Source organism: Nilaparvata lugens, chromosome X (genome assembly GCF_014356525.2).
Source record: "Nilaparvata lugens isolate BPH chromosome X, ASM1435652v1, whole genome shotgun sequence".
Taxonomy (NCBI): Eukaryota; Metazoa; Arthropoda; class Insecta; order Hemiptera; family Delphacidae; genus Nilaparvata; species Nilaparvata lugens.
This window is the reverse complement of record NC_052518.1, coordinates 17,069,789-17,075,319: the sequence shown is the minus strand read 5'-3', so window position 1 is coordinate 17,075,319 and position 5,531 is coordinate 17,069,789.

Here is a 5,531-nt window from a genome sequence, read left to right as displayed (position 1 = left end):
ACTTCAATTGATGATAAGAGCCTCAGTATACTGTAATCGTAAAATACCTGTTCACAGTGATAATTCAACGTAAATAATCGTTTTTGATCGATGCGTTTTACATTATTTTCTGATTAAACTACCGCGAACTTTATTACTTGAGATCGTATTATTGACAAAACGTTTTGGAAAGGAAATATTCTCCATCACCCAAAAGTATCCTAAAATTTAAAAAATAGTTCTAATGACATATTTAGCTAGATGGATGTGTTTGAATAAAAATAACAATTCTACAATTTTATTCTACTACTAATGAACTTTTAAATATTAATAAAGTAGCATATCAAAGGTTTCTTTTAAGATCTACTTGAATTGAAAAACAAATCTCCGCGGCTACAAATAGAATATAGAAATACTGTATATAGAAATTAAATTGTTCATAACAAACTCACAAACATGAGAATTTTCGGGGAAAAAGTTATAAGAGGATCTATAGTTTCAAATATGCAGAATTCATTATAATAATGAATAATTCAATATAGCTTTAAAAAAGTACGGTAGTAAATTTTTATTTATGAATATTAGTCGTTCTGTGAACAGTAGACCTCGCGAAGCTATAAACCACAGCCTTCTCTAATACTGTCAACTGGTCAGCCCGAGTTAAAAAGGAGAGAAAGATCGAGAGAAAATACTAAGCTACTTTGAGTTATTAATTGCATCAGTCATTGCATGCAATCAATAATCCACTCGACAGCTTATTAATTACGAATTCTATAGCTTATTAATTAAGTTCTATAGTCGTTGAACCACACCTCCAAATATGGTCACCTGCTATATGTATACATAGTGTTCTGAAAAAAGGTGCCCATAAGTCAGGGCGTGATTCCTCACATCAATAGAAGAAAAAATGTTCTAATTAACATTGGTCCGAAAATGCTTGGCTATAGAGAGTGGAAGATTTCGTCTGAATTTCTGTGCCCCTGCTGAAACGAAGCCCTACGGGTATTTATTGGCTGTTAATTAAGATGTACAATTTAGCGTACTTCATGTAAAGTTAACTGAAAAATTGAATAACACCGTTTTCAGACCTGTAGCTACAGTAATTTTTAAGGTATGTGACGAAATACGCGAAACTTGGTCCCGAAAAACAAGTTCCTTAAAGGTTTGAAGCAGATTTACTATGTTAAATGTACAATGAGCACAGACTATTTTTTCACAGAACTTGTAGAAAATTCAATTTTGAAGAGAAAGATGTAGAATAAGTCTATAATAGACAAACATAACCTTAAATAATCCTTAATTACATACGAAACGCATGAAAAAAGGAAAAATCTGTTAAGCTCTCTATTTTTCATATTTATTTTTTTAAGGTTGCGTTTGTCTATTATAGACTACATCTTTCTCTTCGAAATTAAATTTTCAGCAAGTTCTGTAAAAAACTGTTTTATGCATTTTAATTGACAGTAAAAAAATACCCCTAGAGCTTTGTTTCGGCAGGGGAACTGAAATTCAGACGAAATCTTTCACTTTGTATAACTTGGTAACCAAACATTTTCGGACCTATGTTAATTAGAAAATTTTTTTCTTCTTTTGTTGAGAGGAATCACGCCCCGACTTATGGGCACCTTTTTTCAGAACACTTAGTATACCGTAAGGTGTGTGGAGCGCGAGCGACCACTATCCAATGTAGTGCATTTAGAATAGGCCTGGTCAAACAAAATCTGGAGGGTGACAAAGGAATTGGAGATTATGTCTGGGTAATTATTGAATCTAGGCATTTACTGCATGAAAATCAGTGTATTTTGGGCATTGTTATTGACTGGTTCTGGTATATTGAGGCTAAATTGGAAATGTAAAAGTATGTGCCTGACACTCAGGTCAACGAAAACGCATCTGTTTCAACTGCAAAGTCTCAATCACAGTTCAACTGGAAAAGTTTTCCTTTGAGTATCCGAGGGAAGCTGTCTTGAACAATTTTCATATTTTGTAAAGAATTTCATTATATTTTTTACAATGTAAAATACAGCAATATTATTTTTTTTTTGAAATTACTTGACAATTAATATTATTATCGAAATTATTTTTGAATGAGAAGTTGAAAATATGATCTTTAATTTGGAATCAGAACATCTAGCCAATCACGACCTAATAAAGCTTGGTGACCTTTTGATAATCTTAAAAGAAGGTTCCCTCTCAAGTTACTTATAATAACATATTTGATTGTATTATGCCTCACTTACTCTATTCATCAATCAAGTCTAATAAATTGGATATTCAACTCGAACTCTACTTGAACGGATAACCAAATCTCAGCTTTAAAAATTAATCCCCATTGAAGCACATGAAAACTGGAGATTAATCATCTCTCATTACTGTTCCCACATAAACCTTATACCAGCATAATTCAGAGATTATGGAATATATCAATGTTTATGTGAGCCTCACGATGAGGAGAAAATAACAAATCTAACTTACTATGAATACAGAGACAAAATGAATTCCTTTTTGCATCTATATTCTATTCAATAAAATCTTCATTTCATTAGAAAATAGCTTCTTACATTTTCAAGGTCAGATATCTTTTATTGGGAAATGGGTGCAGTCAGCTTCGAAAAATAATAAAATAATAGCATGACTCTTCAAATTGAATGATTCGATAAAAGAAACGACTGTGAACTGGTCTTTAGAAGGTAGGCCTACTTGCAGGTTGGAGTTCGAGAGCCTTATCGCTTAATTAAAACCTTGTTACCTTCAAAGCTATGGAACTGATAACAAGTAGCTACACATTCGAATGGTTACAGCTATTGAAAACTGAGTAGGCTAGAGTAAGCAATTATGAAATAACAGAGACACGGAGATTAGAAGACAATGCCGTTGCCTCAACATTGACTACCGTATGTTTTTGATCTGAATATTTATGATCAACACAAATATAGAATTCTGATATATTGAATTTTTAAAACTTATGACAGCCAGTGAACTAATAATGTAATCAAATTTAGTCACAGTAACTTAATGAGGCCAAAACTGTGGGTCAATTACATAAATGTTCTTGATTTTCCAAATAAATAACCGTTTATATACTGTAGTCTTAGTAAACCAATTTTATCATGTTTTAATTAGATAAACTTGATTAATACTTATGGTATACTTCGCACCTGGGGCGGAAAATGTGCGTTTGCCGGCTCGAGATCGCCTCAAGTTCGAGACCAAGTCGAAAACTTGAAGCGTTTGAGAGCTGGCAAAACATTATTTTTTGCCCAGTTAGTCGAAAACTGCTAACTTGATGAACTAAAAACTTGAAATACTGTACTAAAAATTTGATGTAGGTACTAAAAACTCGAAGGTTTAGAACTGCACAAAATGAGCACTCATCGTCCAACTTGACGTACTGAAAACTTGTCGTTCATTTACTATTCAAGATATCAGATGACTTATATTTTGAGCTTTACTAAAATATTCATTTCTTATTTAGAGCTTGAGTGCGCGAAATAATGGATTTAACCATATTGAAATTGACTCGAGAGAAAACTCTCAAAAGTGAATAAATCATCATATTCAGTGAAATACAATATCTTTTGCAAGTTGAAGAAAGAAAAACTGATGTAAGTTTACTAATATGTTTCTATATGTTCTTCTTCAAAGTCTATAAATGAATTTAGTATTTTTTCGTATAGTTAATTCTCTGTGGAAATTTTTACTTTTACATACAGTAAAAAAGACTACCAAAGCTGAACTAATGAAAGCACTGCGCTCTTGATCCATTCAATATGCTTTGTGCAAAGAAAAAATCTTAGAGCCCTGTTGATGATTTTATGAACGTTTTATAATATTTGATTTAACCAAGTTTGACTTATCTGCCAAACAAGCCACTGATCAGAATCGAAGTGATTGCGCAACCAGGTCGAGTTTGTCATCCCAATCTGAAAGTAGTTCATAATATAAAGCCCAGACTTTTGAAATAGTATGGAAGCTTGATTAATCCTGATACCAACCACAAAATTCATAGCAGTTCTATAATCTAATAACTTATTTCATAAGGGCTACTTGATTCGTTAGTTAAATAATAATCCCATAGTACGTTTTGAAAAAAATACTTTTGGATATTCAATTATTTAAATAATAGATTGTTTTAAGAAAACTTGATAATGGATTGAACATCCGAAACTAGTAGTTTTTGTATTTTATATACAAAAGGGTAATATGGGATTATTTTCCAACTATCTGTTCTACTATGTTCAAAGAAAGATGGGAATAAATAAGAAAACTTTATTGAAATGCACACAACTATTTTATTATTAAACTTATTCTATCGCATTCGTTGACTATCACATTCTGAATGACATATAACAGTATTATCAAAATAAATAAATGAACTATATATATAAAACATGATTCATATACATTAAAAACAATGAACAAAAAAAGTGTCTGCAGCATTCGGCCATATTGAAATATGGCTCATGAGATCAATGTAATCTTTTTGAACACACAAGCGTCCTTATTTATGGAAAAATTCACAATCTATATGTAACTGGAAAGAGATTAACAATCAGCAGGGTGATTGCTGCAACCTTTTCAACTTTTTAAATAATTCTATAATTGAAGGAAGAATAAACTACTCCAAGTAGAAAAACATGTTTAATCTTTTTGGGAGGAATATATAAAATTTGAGAAAAACATAGCCCTGCTACATTAAATACTTCCCAATGAGTTTTTTTTAATATCAGATATAAACGTGATGTGTTCCAAAAACTATGAATCTTTCAACTGTTTTTACATTGATTCTATGGGACATCAATTCAATATGTCTGACTGCTACTGCCTAATCATACTACACCACAGTACATATTATACAACAAACAACTACTATTGAATATCAACAATAAGTATTACTATTGAATATCAACAAATATCAATACAACTGAACTGTTATTGTAATGTTAATGAATGTTGAATAGCGAATACAAAAATAGAAAATTTAAAAATACGAGACATTTAAACACAGTACAATTTGATTTACAAATAATAAATATGACTGCATAATATTGACAATGCATGAACACAATTAATTTGAAAAGTTTCAACAAAAATGAGTACAGTAGTTAGTTTTAACATCTGACACTATGGGTGTATGAAGAGGTCGGGGCCAATATTAGTGTGAAGCCGCATTTTATATTAATAAAAAAATGAACAAATGATATCATATGATAGTAATCATGCACAAATATAAGCCTGTGATACAATAAAGCTTCAAAAATATTACTGTTTAAGTATTTCTTCATATTTAATGCTTATTCCCATGAAGATTCTACCTTTAGAGTCAAGTCAAGAGAGAACAAAACTTAATCCGAATTAAGTAAAACGTTGCTTGATATCATATCACCCTGACTACTTTGTATACAATACATTATTAATAAATAACTAATTAATGAGTAATAATAATAATAATAATAATAATAAGCAATAACTAGTAAAAGATTAATAAAAAAACCAATTATCAATAAATTACAGCTTACACAGGTAATACTAAACCCTATATGCTGTACATT